The following is a 26,276-nucleotide window of genomic DNA, read 5'->3' as shown; positions in this document are numbered from 1 at the left end:
ATAATTCCCATTTATTTGTTTCACTATCCCCACTGTATGGATGACACAGAATTAATACTGGCAGATTGGAGAAGCACAGTCAATCCCAGATTCTCATTTTCATATCGTATTAACTTAGGTGTTGGTTCATACAGTAAATTAAATTAATTACCAATCCAACCAACTTTCCTAAAGTCACAACCACTGAGCTATATAAATATGTATTGAAATAATGTGTACTCTGCTTTTGTTCTACAGCAGTTATTTTCATGAATCTTTTTCATTCTGAGTTGTTAAAGATTTGCTCCTCCATTCTATCTGAACTCGCTTTTTGTTAATCTAACAGCCCATCCCTTTATAATATTCTGATCTGTCTTCCTGAAAAGAGCAGGTTTGAGGCACGTTCCCTCTATCATAGAACAGCTCCCAAGAAATTATTCAGCAACTCTACAATTCCTCCTAGCAAGTGTAATTTCTCCCTTTACTCCTTCACTGTCAAACCAACACAGGGATACTGTATTGAACATTCTGATATTCCACCTGTAAAAACCATTAGCCTGTAACTTCAGACCGTTAACTAAGAATTTCCAAAACAATTTATGTGTTAAAGCCAGTGACTTGAGAGGTACCAGAGAGAGAAGTCCACAGTCATGAACCTTCTTGTAACTTTTCTATGACATTATCAGCTTCAGTATTTAAGTGGTAGAAAAGAGGGGAAGAATATTCAAAGTGAAAGGGCCTGGAAAACAACAGGAAGGTGAGCAACAGAAGAACTGGGTTTTTCAAAAACAAACTCTGTCGAAGCAGTCAGTTTTCTCCATGGATTGTTGATAAGGGTAGAACCAGAACTTTGAAAATCCTTCAAGAGAGTTTCACATGCCACAGGGAAACATACTTCTAAACAGTGGCACAAAACCAACTGAAGAAACATTCTGAGAATGATTAGCAGTAGTTCTGAATGAAAATGGGAGGTTATATATTAAGTCTGTTTGTCCTGCTTTTGGTATTAATATTTATTTAGGACCTGGAGGATAGAATAAAAAACAGGCTGATAAAATCTTCATCTTAATAAAATTTGGAATTTTCCACAAAACTGAATTTACTTCAAACTGATTTTCAAATTTAAAATATAGGAGATGCAATGCAATAGAACTAAACACAGTTTCTACAGTAGTTTAGAATAAACCTGCCTGACTGTAATGAGGAGTGATCAGCCTGGCAGCAGTTGTGAAGAGGAGGATCTAGCAGGATACACAGCAGTGAAAAAACTCATGTTGATATTAAAATAGGGAACAGTAAACCAAAGTGTATAAATACAGCCATAGTTTATTGCAGAAATACAAACCGAAGGTCTACTATTGGCTCATTTACAATGCATTCAATGTTGGTAAATATTTCCCTTAAACACTGTATTTGGGTGCCACAAAGCCTGTGAAGCTACAGGGCAAACAGGTGGAGACTATGCAGGACACGGCGACAAGAACAATCAGAGCTCTAGAAAACAGAGACCAGGAGAAAAATGAAATAACCTGTTCTTTAGCCTAGAAGCCTGGGCCTGAACATGGCAGCAGTACTAAAATATGTTAAAGTGTGCTGCAAAGAAGATGACTTGAAAGATGGACATGACAAGAGTCATGACTTTAATTTGAAGAAATGGAGGTTTCAGATAAAACATCTGTCTAGATTGAGGCGGTTTTGTGAGCTTCTTTTCACCCTCATTATCTACTATACTTTTTTAAAAGAAAAAAAAAAAAAAAGAAAACAGCTGCAAGAAGAATACTGAAGGTATCACAAATGGCCTTGGGCAACTGGGAATAGGCCGTGACACTGAGGAATCAAGTTAGCACTACGCTAGTTAAAATACCTCTTGGCTTCCTATTTTAAGCCATGAGCAGCAACTGAAATGATTGCAGCCATCAGAGAGAGCACCATCCAGTCACAGTAAGTGAATTGAGTCATATACTCTGGATTCATCCTGTGGCATGGCACTGATTCACTGTGCAGCCTTAGGCAAAACACTTGAGCTTGCTGCACTTGCTTTCCTTCTCTGAGGGAAGAGAACATAACCTACCTCAAAAGCACATCACAAGTGAATCATGATAGAAGCCCTGGTTAAAATGGTTCATTTTCAAGGAAACTGAGAAAAAGCTTGCTTCCTAGAACACAGCTTCAGATGACTTAAGGGCACAGGATCATTGTTCTCTGCTACTGTTGCCGAAGCCTGCATAACACAGGTTGTTTTGATCCTTTCAGGCAGGCTGTCAGAACAGATGAAATAGTTCCCAACAAATACACAGAAAGATCTCAGCAGATGGTCACCACATATCCTTTCAGCCTATTTCCCTGCTTTTTGCCTGCCTTTTTGAGCAGAACCATCACTGCTCCTAGTGCACTCCTACTGAAGGCATTTTACAGTGTACCACAGTGAAACAAACCATTTCAGTCTAAGGCTGTTCTACAAGACATTCTCCTCTCAAGTTCCTGGGCAGTCCCAGGTCCTGTGACTCCTACTTAACATCACACTACCCTGCTTTCCTCTGTGCACTTGATTTTCATTCAGTCTCTAGGTATTTTATGACCATTAACTTAATACTTTATAAGTATTATACTAGGACAGATGTATCTTCACACTTTACAACCAGAAATTTAGAGTTCAAGTCCCGAATTCAACATCACAAAGCAGGGCAACAGCTGAGCTGAAAACAGGTTCAGGTTGATCTGATTTCCAGTTCTGTGCTATGATAACTTACATATATGTATATATGAGTATGTATGGATATATATGGATCCATATTATATATATTTTATATTTCCATATGTGCATGTGTACAACAGTTTGCTTAGCTGTGAAGACAAATAGAAGCATATGATTCCAGTTTCCTTTTACTGTGTAAAAGTATATTCCTAACAGGTTCAATTTCAAAATATTAATGAGACAGCTAAATTTTTTAAACTATATTTTTCAGGAAATAATGAACACTTCTTAAGGAGTCTTTAGGGGGAAAAGAGTAGAAATTGTACATGTTGGCTAAAAATCTTTTGATTACTGTGTACCTTATTTAGAAAGCCAAGTCTGACCTTCTGTTTTCTGGAGAGCTTACATTCCTAATTTTGGTTGCTTTGTTCTTTGTTGACTACAGAACTGATACACTTTGATTTTCATACATGACTTATCTAGTTTCCACGTGCTTCAAAGCTGGCCAGCCTGAAGGCATCTATTCTGGCCTCAGTCCAAGGCAGACAGACTTCAATACTTAGTGGCAACTGGGGACATGCATGATAGAGGAACACACTAGTCCTCTCCTCTTTGATTTCTGTATTTAAAGGAAAAGGCTAAGATGTCAAATACAAAAAATGGAAGCTGTGACAGGGCATAATGTAGAAGTCACTATATAGAAAAGAACAAGACAATTGCTTGCCTTTTTGAAAGACTCCAATTGATAACTGACACTCCTGTCACCTTCTTAAGTCACCTGATCCAATTTTCTACTAAGCAGTTCAGAAAAATCTATAGGCAGCACAGCCCTTGCCAAAGCAGATCAGAGCATCAGTCAGTCCTAGTTACAATACGCTGCCCCTTCACGTGGCTGGAGAGAACAGTAGTTTCTCTCATCTCTTATTCAGTCCTGCACTGTAGCAGATCAGATAAGCTCATTCATAATGAGCACCCTGTATTCATATCTAGCAGCAGCCACATGAACCTACATCATCACTCTGTTGATAGTCACTGTCTCATACACAAGAAGCAGCAGTGAATTTGTTCTATGTGAGAAAGCTCTTGTACCACACTATTACAAGACCTGAGCATCTTACAGCAGTATTTTAAGGGCAATGACTGTATAGCTGGAACAATGGCTTTCTCTCACTTCATCAGCCTAACTTATTCACCTGGAAAACACATTTTCCTTTGGCAGAGAGGAAGATCATAAGCTTTTTCCTGGGTTTTTCTCTCATAGGAACAGCGATCTTGGGTAAGAGGTAGGCTAGAGAGAAGCAGGAAGGGAAGAGAAATTTCAAGGTGACAAAGTGACCACTGGCTATTAGAAGAGGTGAGAGACAGGAAGTACTTTTTCCTCTTGCAGCTCTGCATCATTCACAAGAATGAGGGAGCAAAGAGGTGGGGAAGCTGGGATGAGCAGAACTGATCGTGAGTAGAGACGTGATTCACTGCAGATACACAAGCACACTGCAACTTAACAGAAGTCCAGTAAAATGGTGTTGATTTCATAGCTGGTTGTTTCTTAAAGAAAAGCAAAGCACAAAACAGCAATGCTTCAGGAATACATTACAGCTAAAATATGTGAATGCATATGCAAATTGAGCACGTCTTTCCACTCCTGCAACATTACTGAGTATCCCCCTGTGTCAGAGAGTTTGGGAGTGCCTGCTGTACGGGCATCAACCTACACATCAAAGCTCTGCTATTTCTGCAAGGAATAGAGGGGTAAGCAGCTCTTCCTGCCCAGCCAGTGATTAATCATTCTGCACTGCAGCAGAAGCCACACTCCATAAGCTTCTGACTGGCAATGTTACAAAAAACAGAAGGATGGCCATTTGATGGAAAATCGTTATCTTCCCTCTGCTGTGTGTGACCACACTGATAGCTGCACAGGAGAAGTACATGAACAACCTGTATAAGTTGCAGAGTTGACAGCACACTTTCTTCAACTCATCTTTCAAAAGCATTACCCTGAAACTGCAAATATTCTTTAAAAAAATCCCAACCCTTTTGAGACTTTAGAGAATCTTTCTTTAAAAAAAGCTTGGCAACAGTGAATTTCAACAGTGCTGACGGCCAAAGATTTCCCATTGCAAGTATCTTTCTATCAGAAGGTCATAATCCCATTCTGTAAGAAATAATATCCTTCATTAAGAGTACCTGTTTCCCCTAAAGCCATACATCCCTGGCCTCAGCATAATGGTGCCACTTAAGGGGAACAGTCCAATGGCCACTCTGATCACAGTCTCAATGTGTACACATACAAGAAAGAGCAGTGAGGGTATTTCAGTGATACAGCCCTTGATTTTTATCCCCGAACAAAATATTTCAGCTAGTGATTTCAGATTTAAAGGCTTTAACTTTTCTCCTCATATTAAGAAGCATCTCAGGTTATAGCTCTATCCCTTAGATATTGGGATCAATCACGAAAAATGAAAATCATGAAAATGAGAGAAATTATGCCCTCAGTTACAGAATATATTAAGGTCCAGAAATGGGATTGCTAGTGGAATATACTTGGAAGCTACAGAAAGCATTTTTATAAAAAAAATCAGTGTATTACAACCAATGAATTAATAGATCTGTGCCATTGTGATAGAAATTTTAAGGATTGGATCAGTCAAGATATTCTTCAATAAACTAAAACAAATTAACTAGGTCACCCTACTCCTGTCTATGATGTTCATACTATTGTCTAAAAATACAGGATCAGTATTCCAAAGTGTAGTGCGCTTCAGTAATACTCAATTCACTAGTCACTAAATAGAAGTCCATATAAAATTCTCTCTTTACATATATGCATCTGTTTAAAAAAGAAAAATACAATCTTTATGGAAAGCTTTTTTATCCTCGGTAATAAATGAAGAAATTTGCATTAACATGCATAAACTAAAGGGAGGGAGAAAGAGGAAGATGAAAGTGTGCGAAAGAAAAGGATTGTAACTGATTGCAACACAATTTATTAGCTTCAAAGGTCAAGGCAGCCAGTGTTTTTATTGGATCTGTCTACCTAGGGGCATTTGCAGTGCCTTGACCTGAAACAAACAAGTTGCTGTGGCACTGCTTCCATATATTTATGTCATGCCTAGGCTAATGCAAGCATTTCTTCAAGTCCTAGTGCAGCACAGCTAGCTCTGTGCAGTCATTATCCATTGGCTGAAAATGCCAGGCAACAAGCAGTGGCACAGAACCATCAAATAGGTTTTTTCAACCTTCGCTTAATAGCTACTGGATCATCTTTGCCCTTGGGTTGGTCTGGTGGCAAACATCTTCCATCAGCAGGAGATGGCAGCAAGGACTTGTGCAGAGCTGCTTCACTGAGGATCATGCCTATCCATGCAGGAGTGTTCTCTGGAGAGTTACTCCTTGTCACAGTATTTCAGATGTGCTCTGGGATACTCACAGCAGCAACAGTATGAAAAAAGGCCAATAACTAGGTAACCAGCAGCTTCCCGGATGATCTACTTTCAGCATTTCCACTTGAATTTCCAGGCTTGTAACTTTTCTTGAAAAGAATGGCTCATCTAGTTAAAAAGAAAAGTTCAGGGTACCAGAGTTTTCCAATTCACTCCAGTTAAGACTATTAAATCTTCTGTAGCAGTGGCTCAGATGTCAAGTCTAGTGGAAAATGGCATTGTGGCTGACATAGCAGATGTTATGAAAGACCAGCTTTTATGTTCACCCCCTCTTTTATTAGCTGCATTGGCATTGGGCTGAGTCTTTCTGTCTTGAGAATATAACCCTGAAATTTCTAGTAATACTTGTGCCAGCCAGTCTTTAGCCTCTGCAGCTGGGTTGCTGAGTCTCTTCCTGAGGGAAGCACCCAATGAAGAGAAGATGGTACCTGAAGATGAGTCAAATATCCTGACTTCAGAAATATTTGCTATAGAAAGGGTTACAAGTTCAGCCTATGAAAAAGTGACTCTAAAACAGAGATGTGAGCTGAAGCCTGAACTGAAGAAGGAAATGGCAGCTATGGATCTCTTCAGCTGGGGTTCTACAGTGCCACACTGGACAAATGAGGGATCAATTCTACCAAACTAGAGGTCAGTACTACTACTTGTTCCTGAAAATGTGCTCCACCATTGCTAAAACCTGAACTAGTGGTAGGTTTACAAAAGACTTCAGCAGCTGAAATACAAAGCCAAGTGCATTAAAGCAGCTATAAATTATGGCATAATATAATACCTGCCCACTCATTTCACATAAGCCACAGAAATCCTACAAATTATATTGACTCTGAACCACTAGTGATTTACACTGGATGTGTTCTGGAAATCTAGAGGCAGTAAATATGGTCTCTTTTTTATTCACAGGACTTATTCACAAATGTTTTACAAAAACAGTTGAAGCCTTCAAGAGGTTAAATGGAAAAACTTACATACTAGCAAAGTTAACCATCTTTTTCTTTTAAAACATTCCTTCTATCTCAGTAAGCATAGTATCACTGGTGTTTACACATGCCAGCAATGCAAAAATTTGTCATCTAATAATTACCAAGGAAGTACTAGAAGTTGATGTGATGCTCAAAGTCTGAATCACCTTTAAGGTCCATCTAGCTGGGGATAGTTTGTTTCTGAGATACACATCTCAATAGAGAGTGGAAAGAAAACATTCCAGCCTCAGGGTTTCTTACATCTACAACAAAAATTAGAAAACCAAGAGGTAAAACTCTTTTGAGAGCACTGCTTTCATGGGATGACAAAACTAATTGGAAGTTTGAGGCGTCCAGTGTTAAAGGAGAATTTTATTTCAGTCACTAACTAAAATGGAGACTCCATAGAGGGAAGTTTTTACAGAAGTTAAGATACAAACAATTATCCATGCATTAAAAAGTATTGCAAGAATTAATTTAAGAAGAGCAATAATCCTTTTCCTGTATGGAGCAGATACCAGACATAAGAGCAGGCAAAGGCTGATAAGAGGTAACTAAAACTCGCTATAAAGTGTCAGAAAGTCATATTGTCATACAAGAATGAAGTGCTGAAGAAATGACATTGACTGAAAATTCTCCCCATTCCCATTAAAAGTTCAAATGAGATATTTTAATTCAAGCTGATATCATTTAGTTATACACCTCACTTCATTTTTCAACACCCACTTGAACACCAGTCCAACATTTATATTCAGTTTTGACAGTTCAAAGAGTTACTAACAGCATTTGGGAGCTGTTGGTAACCATCAGATACCACATAATGTCATGCTGGCACAGTACTGGTATCTGCAATTATAGTTTTACATAGCTCAAAGAAACAACTTAATTGTACAAATGTGTACTAAGAACAAAAAGACAAAAGATCAGCTGGACACAGGCTTACTGTAGTACCACTGTTATAATTATGTGATATATTTGTTTGCAATACAGCTCTAGCAATGGATTAAAAAGAGAAAGTGTAAGGTTTGCAACATAGCCTGCCTGTGTGGAAAAATGGGCCTAAGGAGACTGCTGTCACATTTTTTTTGACAGTGTTAAGAGCTCAGAATCACGACCTATCATTCTTATCTCTGATCTAAAGCTCTGGCCAGCCTTTCTTCTTTTTAATTAAAGGTACACAAATGTGATCATCCAAAGAAGAGACTGTGACACAGCAGGATGGAGAAACACAAATGGTTTTCCAGTGAAAACAAAAAAATCTTGAGTCTGAGAGTGGTCACTGGCATTTCTGATCAATGTTCTTTAGGCATCTCCAGCCACAGGGAGAGGAGAGCCGTGAGTTCCCTGCACAAGAATAATTGTATCGGGCAATACCCATTTTTCAGAGATGCACCCAGTTGCTCTCAAAGACCTATGGTGTCCCCTGCTTCTCTGTAGGCAGAAGTGGAGGCTTGTCTCAGAAATGTTATCAAGTTTGTGCTGGCTTGTGTAAGGCTCTGGAAGAACAGTGCTGGGCAGGACAAGAAGACAGCACTCAGAAAATGGAAGTTATTTTTGCACAACTCAGAATAGGAACACGGGGCGTACAGCTCGTCGTCTGCTGTGGTTACCTTCAGTCCCAGCAGTGACAAGTGCTGGGCTGTATGTGCATTTTCATTTATCTCTGCAGCTCCAGGCTGAGGGCAGACAGCACCCATTTTACCACAAGACCATACTTGTGAGACAGGACAAGTGTATTTTCAATTTGCAAGTAAGCAGAGTCCTGTCAAGAGCAATATTAATTTCTACAGGGTCTGAAAAGCAGCTCATTATTCCTGACTCTGCCTGTGGGTTATTGGTGCACTAAATAAAAATAAAAATAATAAAATCATCCCAAATAAAGGCATTTGTTGTTATTGCCAGCATTCTGCATTGTTCTCCAGGAAGATGTGTCAGCTTACTGCAGGTTTCTTTAGATATAATATGACAGTACTAATACAAGCAATTAATTATTATTTTCAGCTATACATCTGAAAACTCTTTACAAAAGAAGAAAAAGAAAAAAGGAAATACTAATGCCACATCACATAAAGAAAGAATCTGGGCACACAGGGGCTTAAATGCCTGGGGCAATATCATGTTAAAATGTCAGGCAAAGTCTGGAAACAAAATGTTACTGATGAGAACAGAGAAAATGGTGTCTGTAACAGCTGGGGGACTTGACACAGTGACTCATGTAAGGTTTTCCTACAATGGAATCCTGCAACTATATCATTTGTGCCTAAACAGTTGGTTCTGGTGTCCTATCTACTGGAATGTGCTAGAGATGGAGATTGCACAAGTTATTTATTTACTGGTAATAATTAAATCAGAACAATGTCAAACAAAAATTTCTTCACTGAAAAAAATTGCTCAGTGGAATACAGAAAATACCACATGGTTCAGGACCACTGAGAAGACCAGCAATAATAAAAGGAAGTTTTGAGAGTTCAAGGCAATTTCTGCATCTCTTTATGTCAGTTCAAAAACAATCCTCCAGAAAAGTCTCTATCCTCTTGAAAAGAAAAAACAAACCATACAAAAAGTCAGACTCAAAAAACCCAAACACACCCACTGAATATCATCAATCCAGAACCAATTTGGGGTTTCCCACCCAAGCTGCAAATGTTAGACCACAATCTATCTGCATAAAGAGCCATTCCCCTGAACAGAAAGGCAGCCCTCACTAGCAAGTGTCAGGCAGTGACAATTCTCATGATCCCAAACTATCATGGTTAAACATTTCTGCAGTAATCAAATAAATTAATTTTAATTTCTTAATTTCAAAAGTGGAATGAAGTCCTGCATTACCAACAGAAAAGAGCTTTGGGCTGCACTGAGTAACCCATACCATGTAGCTCTTAGATCATTGTGAGGTGGCAGAGGACATTTACAAACTGGATCTTAAGTTTGTCGTTGCTCCTCAAAGGAGAAAGCATAAAAAGTAGCAGGCTAGTATAAAGTAAAAATTAGTTTAGAAGCTTCCTTCAACATTCATTCTCATTATTTCTCTTGTGTAGTTATTGGACAATTTATGTTTTGTTTAATTCTGATTTGAAAGAAGAGAGTCAGGTTATTTCAATATATAGCTAGCTTTACCTAGCTAGAGGTTTTCACCACTCTATAGTCACTGCTGTGATACACTGATATGAAGTTACATGTGACTCAGCCTTGAAGCTATTACCAGGTGAGTGAGAGCATTCCAGACAGAAGCACAGATATTAATGAAGACTGTCTTAACCTGCTTCTCCCATATACACTGAATTTTAGGCTGCCAGTTCTCATGGACTGGATTACAGAAAACAGCAAACAACAGGCATGATTGACCACAGGGTTCCAACTGTATGGTTGTGTAACACAAAACCAAGGCTAGGCAAATAAAAAAGCAACTGATTCTAAACAAATAAATGTCAGTATTTTATATTTTGTGAAATGTACTGCTGTATTACCATGGCTAATTGAGTAATAAACATCCTGGGAGGATTAAGTATTTTCATAAACACTCCTTGCAGGAGTCTTAGCCACGATAGTAGTTTAAGGCAGTTACTCCTCATGCTCTGGGAATCAACATCTAGGGACAGAATCCAAAAGAAATCTAGCACACACATACAAAATTCATGAGCAGGTGCACTGGGAAGGTAACAATGTCCTCAGAAACCTCCTGGCTCTTTCATGGGCTCAGCTACTGTCTGTTAAGCCCATTGATCAAATTAAGACTAAGACCTGCAAGGCAGGTGCCTCCCACTGTCCCAGGAGAGACCTTCATCCTCTTTGCACTGGGCAGATTTGCTGGAAATGGCAGGGTGCACCCCATTCAAAGGGGGCAGAGATGTTACAGAGCCTCTCACATTTGTAAGACTCATGAAAGCAACTCCATCCAAGGGAGTTTCTATCAGTGTATTAGGTTTGTATTCAGCTGGCATTAAAATATACAAAAGGTGGAAGCACTGAAGAAGAAGCAAGGAACTGTAAAAAGCTAACTGCACAAGGAAGGAGAGAGACACTGTGGTGTGATGTAATGATAGTGGAGAGAAAAAACAAATATCCAAACCAGAACATGCAAGCTGAGACAGAAAAGTTTAAGTCTGAGCCCTGGCAGCCTAACAAATTTACTGTGAATTCTTTGTGGGGGAGACAGCCACCACTGAGCACACATAAACACTCCACAGCAGAGCAGCTTCAGAAAGCACAGCAGAGGTCATTCAGAAATGCTCCACATCTCAGAAAGCCTTTTTTATTTTAGAAGAAAAAAATCCAGAGCTTGACATGAATGGTTTGATTTGTTTTCCAGGTCTGCAGAAACAGATGACACAGTAAAGCTGGAAAGTACATGTAAGCTCATCATTTTTACAGAAGCCTTAAACACCACCACAAGTATCTCAGTCTTAGTGAGAGGACCATGCAGGTGTGCCTGCCACTCAAGGTGTATTTTAATAAAAAAACTTACATTCCTGGACAAGCAACTAGTTTCACTTGGCTCTTCTATTCTAAAGAGAAATAAATTCCTCAGAAACCATAAGATGCTAGCTCGGTGCAGAAGGAGTAATGAATAAACCTTTCTCATGGGATGACAACATAGGGTGTGAGATATCAGTATAAGAGGTCAAAGCCAAAGGTAAGTTTAATGAAAATCCTTGACAAGTAATGAAAACCTTTCACTGGTTCAAGAAGGGCTTCAAAGTGGTCGAACTGTCACAAAAGGAAGAGCAGTCCAAGAAGTAAGTTTTTAGGTGGATACACCTAGGGGAAAAAGCAAGTACTGTATTCCTTTAAAAGGTTTGTAGTGTTTTCATCAGGCGCTACAGAATGTAACGCCATGCAGAGAAACTTCAATTATACTTTGCAAGGGCATGAAGAGCTTTGCCATATTAAGAAATAGCCTCGTTTAGAGCAAAAGCTTCTGACTGACATCCTGTTTTACTGTTGCGGCAGTGGTTGAAGACATTAACGTCCCCACCAGAGGTTACTGTCCCTGCAGCAAGGGCAATGAAGAAGACCCATGTGTCCATTCCTCCCCAGCTCCATTTCAGGAACCAGCATGCAGTCTAACCTGCTCATCTAAGGGGGCTGGCACTGCAGTGCAGGCTGTGACCTGCAGCAGCTCAAGCACAAGCCTATGTCCTGATCAGCCAGCTCTGCCAGGAGGCAGCTTAAAGGAATGATCAGAGACATGTGGCTGATGACCTACTAAATGGCAAAATTTAGTAAGGAAAGTCTTTAACTCTCAAACACTGAATCTTTTCTGTCTCTTTGATTCTGGCACTGAAGTTGGCCACTTGCATTGTCTGTTCATTTGCTACTCATGAACCTCAGCTACCTCTGAAGACATTTGCAGTATAACTATATAACATCCTATCAATCAAGTCAGGTCCTATGTGAACCAATTGTTCTATGACAATAGATAATATTCCTTGCTTTTCAATAAGCAATGTGACAAGTTAATATGGTGAAAGTTTAACACTGCCTAAACTGAATTATTTTAGACTTAGTTTGGATATTGCTTCTCTGTTGTCCAGACACACCTGCTGTTCCTTGACAGAAATATAAGAAAAAAATCAAAACCACCTACTGTCTCTGTGAATGAGAAGAGCTTGCATGTGTTAACATAATGTACAAAATACAACCATGAAATGCAGATGGGAAAGATTCTCATTAATCGGTGGATGTAATTTTGCATGTCAGAAAGGGCCATTGTTGAGGTAATGGTCATATAGAGATCATTTGACTATTCAAAAACCTTTTCCTAAGTATCAGTTTTAGGGGTGATGACAGCTTGGTTATTTATATCCTGCTTCGGTTTGTTTTTGCTTCTTGCTTCATGGTCATGTTGAAAGCATCCTTCATTGCCATTCCAGACTACTGCTGGCTTAGCTATGCATTATTAAACAATAATTAGCTGCTAACCTACAATTAACTGTGTATCTGTGATGAAAACAAACAATCCTTAGATACAATTTGTAAGGTGCTTCATAGAGAAATCTTGTTAACAGCTGTTTTCATTACTATTAGCATGCATACACAATGGTCCAGCAGATGCCAAAAGGTCTATCCCAGAGACTGAAGCCTTTGGGCAAGCAGGTTTGAAATCCACCTGCTTCTCTTGCTACCAAAAAAAAAAAAAAAAAAAGAATCACAACTCTATCCAGTAGGATTTGGCTGAAGGGATTGCTTAAGTCAACTCCCTCTACCTGGTACTATGTCAAAGGCATCAACTAAATTATGAGTTTTCCCAAATTACACACAAGTAGGAATATAAATTCTGTATCCAGAACCAGGAATGGCTGAACTTCTGCATAGAGTCTGATGCCAAACAAGGTCAATCAAGTTAAAATTGGCTTTCTGATGCTGCCATGTGGGCTATGGCCCAAATGTCACTACTCTTTGCAAAGGAAAATCATGCCAGATACATTTAAATAGAGCAGAAATGGCACCTGGAACAACATGATCTGGTTAAATGAACAATGACTGCAAGCAGTGATCCGAAAAAATGCAGTCCCACTTCAGACACCATACCGGACTTACAGGACAGTCCACACTTCTCCCTGTCTCCTTCAGGACATATGTACAATTTCCAGTAACAAGTGCTTATGATCACACTCTTCAGTAATGTGAATTTTCTGTTAAAACATCACTTTGTATTTTCAGAAGGCAAATCATTGTTCACAAACACATCCTCCCTTCTACTATTCTATATGTTTTAGAACTGCCCACCAGATTTTCTTACATGAAGATTTCCAATAAAGAAAATTTGTTTCTAGTAACAGAGTATGGCTACTCCTGTCCAGTGACATCTTTGACAACTTTGAGGCCATAATTCATAGTATGGTTTTTATCATAGTTTTTATCTGCACAACTCAAACAAGTCAGAAAATGTTATTTTCCAGACCCCATGCAAGTAAAAGTGAAAAATTAATCAATGAATGATAAGAAAAAAAAAAAGAAAACACAGAGAAGTTATTTATTCTGTTTTACTTCTGCAAAATAAAAACTAGCCTTCCTCTCTTTCAGAAAGCACTTTTTTTTTTCCTTCTTTTGAAGGGTCTGCCTGGACATCAAAAGAAAAGAGAAATGGCAGGGGTCTGAGTGATTTTTTTTTCCTAAAGTCTTTGCCTTCTATGAATGAATTTGCATAAGACTGCTGAATAATGGCCTGACTTGAAACATGATGAAGTTATGATTTAGTCCTAGTCCAAATTCCATACAGTTCTACAGTAAAATGTATCAGTGACATTAATAACATATACTAATAAAATATGAGAATTTCTGTCTCAAAGAGATCAAATAAGTGGACTTCTGAATTTTAGGTAAAGGACTTTAGTGTTTTGAATTAATAGTCATTATTTCTCCCCATCCTTAGTCAGAATTTATAGACCATTGCAGGTGGATGGCTCTAGAGCTGCAAAACTTTCAGATGCCAAGGCAATATAGATGACAGATACTTCAAATGTAACTTGCCAGATGGAACTTAGCTCTATCAATGGATAATAGTAATCACTCCATTTTTCTGTAATGTCCTGTTGGGAGAAGTGGGGTACAACACTGCCTAACTGCTGCCATCTTTCATTGCCACCAAGTTGCCTCTCAGCTTTAGAAGGACAAAAAAGCAAGGGTAGAATAACCAACAATAGGAAAAAAAGTTTCAAAAAATGTAATCCCCAAAGCATCCTGACCTTCAGCTACTGCTGCCATTAAATAATGTTTTAATAGAAGAGAAATAGTAAGTTTTGAGTGACCAAAACTGCCAGAAGCAGAGGGACAGCCTGTGCTATTCCCTGTCTCTGCTTCTAGAACAATCCTGGCCGATCTAAGCTGTTATTTAGACCCTCTGCCTTGCTCAGTCTTCAGCTCTCTTGGAGAAAGGTGATGGCACTGCCATCTATTCATCCTATTTCTCCCCTCACAGTAGAAGCCCTGATGCCATTTAACTGTGGCTGCCTTTGATGCCTCACTTCCACCTCTACAATAGTAATCAGGAGAGCACAAATGCCTGCCAAGAGCTGCAGCAGCACGTGCTGCCATGCCAAAAGAAACCTGGCTCTGTGGAGAGAGAAATTCAGGCTCAGAATCTGAAACAGAGACCTATCTTGAACAAGTCACAGACTGCAGGGCTAACAACTCACTCTTTTTGATAGAGCCATTTCCTAAAGCCAAAGCGAACAGAGCAGATCCTGGTCCTTAACAATCCATTGCCAGGCTCTCACCTTCCTGTCCAGTTCATGCCAGCTTCCCTCCTTCTTTTCCTCTGGGAATCACATGAAGCAGATGTGAACAACACCATTGCCCTGGCTTAAGTTAAGAAAGGACAAAATAAATAACTTGCAAGCACTGGGCATTAGCTGAGAGGCATCCAGAGAGACACTAAGCCTTTTCACAGCAGATTGTAAGTGGTCCTTGCTTCTTGCCAGGGCAACAAATGTTACAGCCAAGCAAGCAGAAATTTCTCTGCTGCGCTTGAGTCCATAAACAGGACAACGTGTAATCAGCCATCTGAGCACCAAAGAATTATTCATCTTCAGGCAAGCAACAATACCTCAGAATGAGTCAGATGTGGGGGTGGAAGAAGTCCTCTACGTGAGAGGCTCCCACTGCTGTGGCTCTTTCTGAGGCATATACACAACATACAACCCTCCTTCTTCCTCCCATCCATCTTTCCTTTCCACCTTGGCATTCTTATTTATGTCTAGCAGCTGGAAATCCTGCTGATTCCCAGCAACAACACACAGCTCTGTTACAGAGCGGGACCAGCTGCTCTCCTGGCTCTGGAGGAAGCCCATAAGCTCTGCTGCACAGATCCACCCCTAGTGCTTTTAAAGCTGGATGCCTTCAGGGACTCCAGAGATACAGGCTGTACATTCTGACCTGCCTACATATCTACATTTCTAAATTTCATTTCCACTAATTGCTAAATCTCAAGGCAAGACAAGCAGCAATCACCTGAAGAGCCATTGCTTTCAACTTTAAGAACAATAATTAATTTTGCAAGTCTGATGGGTCACAGAGTAAAAGGCAATGCATTAGGCAGTTGAGACAACTATATACAATTTAAGTAGTATATGTAAACATATTTGGGACAAACGTGAGTGGATGAGTGGCATGTATGAAGAGCAGAATGGCTTTTAGCTTGCTTTTCCACAAATATCTCTAACGAGGCTATGTTTATAACAATGAAACAAATCTACAAACCTGGCCACTAGAGACCTGAGCGCTCATAGAAGTTTTAATAAAAATGGCGTTGTTCTAGCAGAGAGCAAGAGGATTAACTGCTGCCTAAATGTAATCAATTGGGAGCTAAGACAATGATGCATAAGATTTGGGCCCTAAACATATTTGTAAGTCTTGAGCCTACTCTGAGGGCATTATGCTAATACATCCACAGCAAAGAGTAATCAAGTAGAGTCTCCAGGAATACTGACCCTACCAGAAAAATGCTTCTAAGCATAGATACCACAGATCACAGAATGCCTGGGGTTGGAAATGACCTCTGAAGGTCATTTCATCCAAACCCTCTTCTAAGGCAAGTTAACATTGAGGAGGTGCACAGGATCACATTCATGCATTCTTTGAGCATCTCTAGAAAAAGAGACCTCTCAACCTTCCTGGGAAGCCTATTCCAGTCTCTGCCACGTGCTCAGTAGAGAAGTTCCTCCTATTCACATGGAACTCCCTGTGCTTCAGCTTGTGCCTTTTGCCCCTTCCCCTGTCACTGGCACCATGGAAAAGAGCCCCATCCTCTTGATAGCCATCCTTAAGATGGTTTGTATGCATGGATAAGATCCCAAACAAGTCTGTTCCTTTATTACAAGTGTTCTTTTCTATATTCTTCTGCTCAAAGTGAAAACAAAATAAGGTCTGACCTCTTAATTACCATATGTTTAAGTCTTTTTTCTTAAGATGCTGAGGAAACAAGACAATTGGAATCCAATCCTACTCACTCATAAGACAGGCTTTCTACTTAAATCTAAGTCATATGCATTCAAAACATCCATTTCTGTTTTTACCACAGCACAGAGTAAATTTTTTGCTCTCTGCTGTACACATCTTTAGAATCGAAGTGGAACTTCAGGGTCTTAATACCACTATGAAAGACCTAGGCCAAGAAACCAGGGAGAAGGGAACAGGAATATACCACCTGATGGAATTGACAAGGTATTACCCGTACTATCAGAACAGTGCTTGTGAACTTGCTTGTGAGATGGACCAAGGATGATTATTTTACTACACAGGAAGGAAAAGAACCATTTAGAGAGTAGGTTTCTTGACAGATGCTGAATGAATAGAGTAAGGATTAGAAAACAGTAGCTCCTGGCTCAGGACCTGTATCCAGCCTGCTAGAACCTTTTAGCTTTTTAGGTAAAGTACTGCAGCCCCAAAGCAGCTTGGCAGCTCACCTCCCTCTGCAAGTTGATTGTGTTCCACTTGCTGTGGCCTGGCCCATTAATCTTCTCACCATCAAATTTGCTCTTACCTCTTGCTTCCTGCATTAAGTTCTTCTAACAGAAGGATAATATATTAAAGGAATAATAATAACACTGATAACAATAGTCTAAGAAATACATATTTCTTTCTCCATATTTCCCCTCGTCTGATTATCCTCCCAGCAAGAGCAGCATTAATCACTGGGACAAGAGATAAAAGATAAAGTCCAATTTGAATTTTGCTCTGTGTTACTGAGAATGTATGTGTGTGTTCAGGCAGGAGGGAGGGAGGCTGCAGGATAATCTGTCATTTTATATATTTATGCTGTTGGAGGCAGTCAAGACTGGTTCTCCATTGTTACCACAGATTAAAATCATTCATGTCCTTATACTTTCATTGGAGGTCATTTTTCAGGAAAAAAAAAAAAAAAGAGATATTATGACCAAGTTAAATTCAAGCTATTTCTTCAAATCTCTGTGTATGGCCTGGACACCAAGGTTATTGCTTGAGTGTTAGAAGAACACAACATATAGTATTTTTTGTCCTTACCTGACCTGACTATTTTTACACTGAGTTTTCTTTCTTTGAAACAGTTATGAGAAAAGAACTGTTGCAAGTGAGAAGAAGAGGTGCATTTAAAATGATCTTAGTACAAGTGAGTGATCCTGCAATGGAAGAATCCATGGATCCTCAGATCTCACTTCCAGCATTTCTACTGAGGTGAGTCTCAGCCAGTTTGGCAAAAATAAAATATCCTCAGGATATTTCATATACTATGATATTTAAATAAATTATCCTTAGGGAACATGGAGTGTGGAAAGATTAAAAGTAGAAGAGTGGTTAGTAGGCCATATAGTACGAGTTCATCTTTTCCTAAATTTGCTTCTCCAAAATAGAGTTCCTAGAACAACCAGCCTACCAGTTCTGCCCAGGTCACTCTCCATCTTTAAATCATGCTGGTTCTTTCCCATATCTTTGTGAGACAGATGTATCTCATCCTTTGGATTTTGGTTGCCATCTGCCCTGCAGCATTCATCCTTTCTGTACCCACTTTGATACATTTAGGTACAAGAGCATTTTCAACATTTCCTACTCTCTCATTCATGCCCTCTAAAAAACTAATGTCATTCCCTGGGAATTGTCCTTACACACAAATCAATTTCCTTAGAACACCTAATCTGAGATGCACTAAAATGGGCAATACAGCACCAGCTGAAAACTCTAGAAGTAATTACTAGGGGAAAAGGAGCCCTTTATAAATAATTTTAAAGGTGAAAAGCCAACATATTTTATATGCAAATACAAATACCAAACACCCAATAACAACTTTTCCCCCAAAAATTCACTGTAAGAAAAAGCATTTATATCCTGTGCAATACTAGAAGAACTGAAATCCAGTTTCTCACTCCTTTGGCTTTATTTTTCCTTGGAAATTTTGTGGAAACACATTCTTATCTTTCAGAGTATAATAGAAGTAATTTTGCAATCAAAATGAACAACATCCCACCTACTCATATGCCATCTAAGGGAGGAGGTAAAGAATTGGTGGTTGTATAGCCTGTCTTGTTAATCACTACTTTTACGAGCTGTACCATGACAGACATATCTTGCAAATCAGTGACAACTCATTCCACAGATGAAAAAGAAACTAGCAGAAATCCTTCTGTTTCTGTTAGCTAACAACACCATCATTCTGCAGAAAATCCAAGGCATTAATTAGATGGTTTCAGAAAGCAGGTCTGTCACAACAGCACGGATGTGTTTCCAATTTCTGTGCATTCACTGAAATGAATGATCTAGGAAAGGTAAGAAGTACATTCCCACCTCTCTGCCAGCTCTGTAAGAAAGACCAAAACAACCACAAACCCAAACCAAATAAATAAAATGGAACTATATATGTTCAGGAAGCATTCTGGCAATGTCTGCAGCTTCTAGGCATTTCCCTGAAGTATATAAATAGCAAGAGGAACAGATATGCTACAACAAAACATGAGCCAATCATCCAACTATATTTGAGCCATAACCATTGATTTTACTCCATTTATTTCCAAGTAGTTGCTTTTGCAATATTGGATCCCTTCATCATATCTTGTCGCTGCACAACCATTCTAGAACAACACACTTGTCCTGTTCTTTCATTTGGCTTGGGATCAAATGTATGGTCAACTAGAATAGCTTTAGTTCCTGAGTACTGTATTAATCAGATTTTGAAAATAACTTTTCATGTGACTTTCAAGAATCCTTTTCTACAGGGTAAATGACATGTCTAAATGTGCAAAGGGATGCTGTGCTCTGTAAAAAAGTGTATACTGATGTTATTAATGTTACTTTCTGAGAAATGTAAACCTGCCTTCCTAAAGAATCTTACTACAGCTGTTATTTCAGCTTCCTAGTCTTTTATTCAAGAAAAGGGTGTGCTGCTTGTTCACCTAAAGGCAAGTAAAAATTTCAATAGTTCTTGATCAAGAGAAAACAAAGTATCATAGGAAAATCTAAAAATATTCTGAAATTCTAGAAAAGTGCTACACCTGCCCCCTTTTGCTCTCCCCTTGCTCTTTGATACTGGGCCAAATCTTCATTTCCAAAACTGACAGGAGAAAAGAACCGGGTACATGTATCAAATACACCAGCTGAGATTTTGCTGCAAGATCCATATGATTGCTCAGACCTAAATTAAGGGAATTTAATCGCAACCCTTTTAGAAATGAATCAGCCAGATCAGACCTTCTGTAAGCTATGAGACTGAAGAAATAAAACGGCAGCCTGGGTCCTAACAAAACACACAGAGGAGTGGCTGAAGTGACTACTTGCTAATGCTACTATATAAAAACACGTTATCCAAAGAATTAGTGTAAGCTGTATTTTGGGAAATCATGCTATATGCCAACTTGTCAAACCCCTCCCCTGGAGTCATGAGACAGACATCTCCATTTGGAGCAAACAATGGCTACTAAGTTAAATGTTCCAATATCACTGCTGGTAATGTCAACAAATGACAGCATACACCCAGCATATGCATGAACTGTTTCATGAGCACAATGTTCTTTATTACTGTAATTGTGCTTAGCATATTATACATACAAGGTTGAGTTTACTTTCATCATCAGTACTTGTCAGCACCGGGAAACATTGGCTGGAAAAATAATATTACAGCAAAATCATATTCTTCTTTTGAATGGGGACTGTACTTGTGGCTCACTTAAGGCACTTCCAGAAAACTGGTTCCCTATGGCACTTTCAGAAGTGCAGCACAACTGTCTTCTGCAGAGAGTGGATGAAACCATGAAAATGTAAGATTCTATTTTAGATTATATGAACTTTACAGGTAATCTGAGTATCCTGAATACAACACCAATAAATATAATTTAAACACACCATACCGTTTGAACATCTAATACTCATTTGGAGAATATTTTTGTGCTGTCCCTTACAGAACATTATCATATCATATACATGTTTCTGTTTAGGTAGCTACTACGCTACACACCAAAGATTCTGCATTTCAGTGTGCACTAAATCTATTTCTATATTACACATTTGTAAAGTATTTAGAGGTCATTTGGTATTATCAAATTAGTAACTGTAACCTACATGAACAATATTCTGCATGAAAATTTTCAGCATTTGGATTCTTGCTTCCAAACCCCGCTTTCTTTCTCTTTTCAAAGCATGTTACCATTTAATGATTACAGAAGAGATGTGGCTGTGAATAAGTAAATCAATTTTGTGAATGTCACTGCAGCAATGCAGGAGTGTAGTATAGGAGAAGGGATTCTACTCTGAAGCATGCTAAAGTTTGGAGCTTTGGTCTCTTTAAGAGAAAATAATGGAGGAAGAAGCAGATACAAAGGGATGAGCCAGACTGTGTAATTCTCAGCTGTGCCAATGAGCCACTGAAGTCAGTCTTTAAAGCAGAGACTCATCAAAAGCTCTTTTTTCATTAGATCTTTGCAGTCTTGGGATGAAAATGTCACTAGTGACTTATAAGAAGCAAAAACCAAATTAAAGGCCAATTTCTTTTCCTACCAAATTATTATCTATGAGTGTAAAAGAAAGTACCTAGGCAAGACCAAGGGTGAGACAATTTTATTTGTCTTACTGACAGTGAAAGTCTAATTAGACTGACAAATCTTCTGTGCTATTTTCCTTTGTGATATACACTGTAAGGAAGGATTTAGCCTGGAGCTGCACGTTATGGAAAGACATTAATCAAGATTATTGGACCCTCAACAGAAAACACAGTTAGAAGGCTGAAAAAGCCTAATGGTTAAAAAGAAAGGTTGAGAACCTTATTCTAAGCCATGCCAATGGGCTGGATTCTCCATATAGACAATGGGGAGATTCCCTCTTCTACTCTCTAGAGAGATCAGTCTGCACATAATAAATCATGAACTGTCATTCTATGGCTCTAAGATCATAGCTGAAAACATCCACAAGTAATTTATTTTTGTCACCTACAAGCCACGGTTTGAACAGTTTGGCAAGTGTCATTTTCCACATCTCAAGAAGTTGAGGCATGCCCTGGAGATGTAACAGAGCACACAGTTTGGTTCCTCAGGGAGAGCATGAGTCCATCTGTCCACCCAGAAGGGTTCTGATGTCTTTTTCACAGAAAACTGTTTTGATCTTGGGTCCTCAGCCATCCATGCAATAGGCCAGACATATTAGGGAACGGTTCTAGGGCATCCAGAAGATTACATGGTTCTCCACTTGGATTTGATGAACTGAGTGTGTTTTGAATGGAAGATGCGCATCACAATGAATGATCTCTAGGCTAGCTTTAGTAATTAACTTGGCACAAAGTGTTTGAAAACTGAATGACCCAGCTGTAAATGAAGACAGAATGTGCCACATAAAAGCATATGGAGAGTCTCCTAAAAAGCTTTGAACAGCAACTCATAAAAGAGAATTCTGACCACACAAGCAGCTGCCATGGAAGCAGAAGACAAAAGAATGAGTGTCCCTTTAACCTGTTTTCACAGAGGTCTCCCAAACCAAAAAAACCCTTAAGTATGTCATTAATATCTGAAGTTACTCTTTAGATCGGCAAACAGGGACATGTGGGATTCCAGGACCTCTAACTAATGAAGTAACCCTGTGAGAAGCATGACAGCCTTGCAAGAATGCAGTGTGGCTCAGCACAGTAACTTTCATCCAGAAGCAGTCTGTGTGGCAGCTTACTGTACCACACAAAAGCTAGCAGCTTGTCTTCAAGGCCTTTGTGGCTAATGTGGCAAAGCAGAAGTCTCAGAGGGGATATTATTATCACAGGAAAGTCTGATGTGTCAGGGTCCTGAGAGGCAGCAAGAAATTAGTATAGCACATGCCACTCCTGAACAGACAGTACTTAAATCTAGGGCAAAACCATGTGTGAGAAAGTCAGATCAGTGCTTCTTTCTGGGGCAGCAGAGCACAAGCACCATTTGCAACTCACTGAAACAAACAAAAGTTGAAACTTCTTTTTCTCCCTTATTGTCAGCTAGCAAAAAAAGGTCAGCTCTTGTTACTTCTCTGAACCACAGGAACATTCTCTGTGGAATAGCATACAGCCATATATCTCAACTGTTTCTCACTCAAATCCTAGCTGTCCTCCATTGATTTGAGTTTTACTGCCTTGCTGAAATTTAGTATAAATTTATGGTCATTTTAAACGCTAATTTCAGTGCCACTGGGTATTTCCAGCAATATTTTTCTCTCAATTCCCTTTATCTTGGTTATTTGTCCAAAATGATGTCTGGGATCTTCAAAAGCTGAAGCATATCATTGGTCTGAACATGTACTGTGTATTTCTAAACCTCTTCATTTTCCCAGCTGTTTTATTCTAACTGTGCCCTAAAATACTTCTGTCAGTACTCAGACTACCTAACTGCAGGAGGTGTGTGTTACAGAAGATATCTCTGCACTTACCATGCTCTTCAGTAGTTTCTTAACAAGTGATGTGTGAATCTAAGTCCTTCTGAAATTCCCCTGGATTTTGTAGCACTTTGTGACTACAGACTTAATATTCAGCACAAGTTAATATGCATTTCCAAAAGGAGTAGTTTAACTTACATATGAAAATGAGTAATACAAGTAGTACTGCTACTCCTAACAGAGTAAGAATAGTAATTCTATATCATAATTCATGCTATTTTGCTTCACTTTTATTTGTTAGCATGCTTGGTATTTCTACAATTGGCCAGAACTGTTCTGTGCCAAGTAACGTGCATGTGCAGGATAAAATGTACATTTTGAACCCAAAGAGTCTGCAATCTTAGCATAAAACAATATATCACACATGAATACAGAAACATGGATAATAAAGTGAAAAAATGCGACAACATTGACTGACTTGATAAACAGTTGTGTTAGACCATCATCAGCTTAACTTTTTGACAACTTTTTGGAATGCACCATGATAACAAAAGAATCTCAGTGGGATTGGAAAAATAACCTGCTGTTGCCTTTTGTATGGTATCAGGAAGCTGAAAGATTCCTGTGATCAAATCTAAGAAGTGAGCAGAAAGTACTTGAATCATGCTGATCGGAATTGGAAGAGGCTAAACTTTAAACAGCTTTGAAAGCGAAGAAAAACTATTTATTTCTGAGCAGAAAAGAGAAGAGAAAGCTGGAACAAGGTAATAACTAACTGTATTTGTACCTCTCATAGCCTTAGGTATCTATATTTTATGTTTCCCAAAGAGTAAACTTGTTCTATTAGATTTTTCTACCACTTAGATCTAAAATTGTAAGCAGGCTTGACGATGGTAATGTTGAACACGAGCAAGATAAAATAACCATTAGGCACATGAAAAACTGTGGCTGGAGATACTGCCCAAACAGGAAAAGACTATTTTTTCTCACTTTCACCACACAGATACTGTAACTTAAGCAGACAGAATCAAATTCCACCAAAAATAAGGAAGAAAGCCAAGCTATCTGTGCTGCGACAGCAATAAAATGGCCCAATATTGAAATGCAGAAAGTTGCAACGGCGTTACATATTGACCTTTATTTTTCTTTCAGCGGGTAGCATGAAGTGTCTAAGAGTTATTGCTTTAATATCAGCTGAGATGAGGCCATTTGTTGTGGTGCATGTGTATCCAGGAAATCGCTGCCCTAACCATGTTTTTAGAAGCGCTTTGACACTTTATTAAATCTTCTTGATGCTCTTTCAGCACACAGTGGTCTCTGTAGGCTGAGTGAACTGCCACGTAGGCGAGGCAGGAAGCTTTCAGAAAGAGTTCCTTTTCAGGCAAGCCAGCATCATTTCCAGCTTGACCCAGCCCATAAAGGTCCAGTGCTCCTTTCTGTCTGCTGGTATAGCTAAACACAGCTCTGCTGCCCTTAAAAATTATAGAGGGCAGGATAAGAACCACAGACTTTATAGTTCTGGAGACGCAACTCTACAAATATTTCCTCTAAAATTAGAACTTGTCACTGAGGAGAAGGAACTGTAATTCTCGCAAAGTTTATGACAAACAGTGGCCAAACCTGGGATAATTTCCCCTCATTTGAGGAAAGGCTGAGACTTTACAAAACCATCTACCGGGCATTTGAGGCTAATAACTCAATTAATCCCAGTCCTGCTGCCATCTGGATTTACAGAGTACCAAAGCAGGCACTGTTAAACCTCAGCTTGGAATCAATTACTCCAATAGTTGTAAATTCCACTGCAGCCAGATGTACCTCGCAGGATCACAGAACAGCCGTGGTCGGAAGGGACCTTTGGAGGTCATCTAGTCCAAACCTCTGTTTAAGTAGGTTCATGCAGAGTCAGCTGTCCAGTACTATGTGGAGATGGCTTTTGAATATTTAACAGCATGGACACGCCACAACCCTTCGGGGCAACCTGCACCCATGCTCAGTTACCCTCATGTTACAAACGTTTCCCGACGATTAGAGGGAAAGCCCTGTGTTTCAGTTGGGGCCCCTTGTCTTTGGTCCTGCCAGTGGGCACCACCCTCACCTTTACACTCTTCCTGCAGGTATTTGTACACACAGTTATGATCCCCCCTAAGCCTTCTCTTTTCCAGGATGAACAGTCCCAACTCTCAGCCTTTTCTCCAAAAGAAGTGCTCCAGTCCCTTATTCATTTTAGAGGCCTTTTGCTAGTCTCTCCAGTAGCTCCATCTCTCTAATGGTTTCAAATCAAATTATTTCAAAACCAATCTTTCATTCTAGTTGATAAGACAATAACACGATAGCACACTCCTGAAATAAATAATCCACAGCTCAGATTGGTTATTCACGTGATTTTTTTCTTTGCACAAAAGAGAGCCAATTGAAGGTGTTTATTTCTAATCAGTACCATATTCTGACTGTCACAGAAGTGGTTCCAAAACCACTGTTTTTTAAGGGTTGAAATAACTAATTTGGCACAATTAAGTCAGACAACGTGAAATTATTTTTTTTTTATTTAGGAAAGATTTTTAACCAATAGATTGGAACTGCTCTATGTTGGAACATATAAATATTGCAAGAAACTGATCTTGATAGTGTTCCTTCAAAATTCTCTGCAGGAAGACTATAAAAGTGAAATAAAAAATGACTCCAACTGGAAGTAATGCTCCATTGCTTGTCTCCTCATTATGAACTTCACTATTGCAGCAGTTCATCCTGTCATAATAATAAATAACCATACACCCACCCCCCATTAAGCCATGTCTATGTCTTCGGAATACATTTCCCCACATATGGAACTTTTGAAACATAGTTAAAACCTTGCTCTTGTTCACATTGTGACAATCTCACACAAATCAGCACTAGATCAGGAGCAAAATCCATTCC

The 26,276-nt window shown here is 39.2% G+C and overlaps 1 protein-coding gene across 14 annotated transcripts in view; it reads right to left on the bottom strand.

Moving 5' to 3' along the window:
- The window catches only part of NRXN3 (neurexin 3), a 964,547-nt gene that overhangs the window by 80,018 nt on the left and 858,253 nt on the right, over window positions 1-26,276 (bottom strand). The gene's annotated exons all lie outside the window — the stretch shown is intronic.

Source organism: Parus major, chromosome 5, assembly GCF_001522545.3.
Source record: "Parus major isolate Abel chromosome 5, Parus_major1.1, whole genome shotgun sequence".
Lineage (NCBI taxonomy): Eukaryota > Metazoa > Chordata > Aves > Passeriformes > Paridae > Parus > Parus major.
Note: the sequence above shows the minus strand (reverse complement) of the source record. Positions and strands in the feature narration are given on the sequence as shown.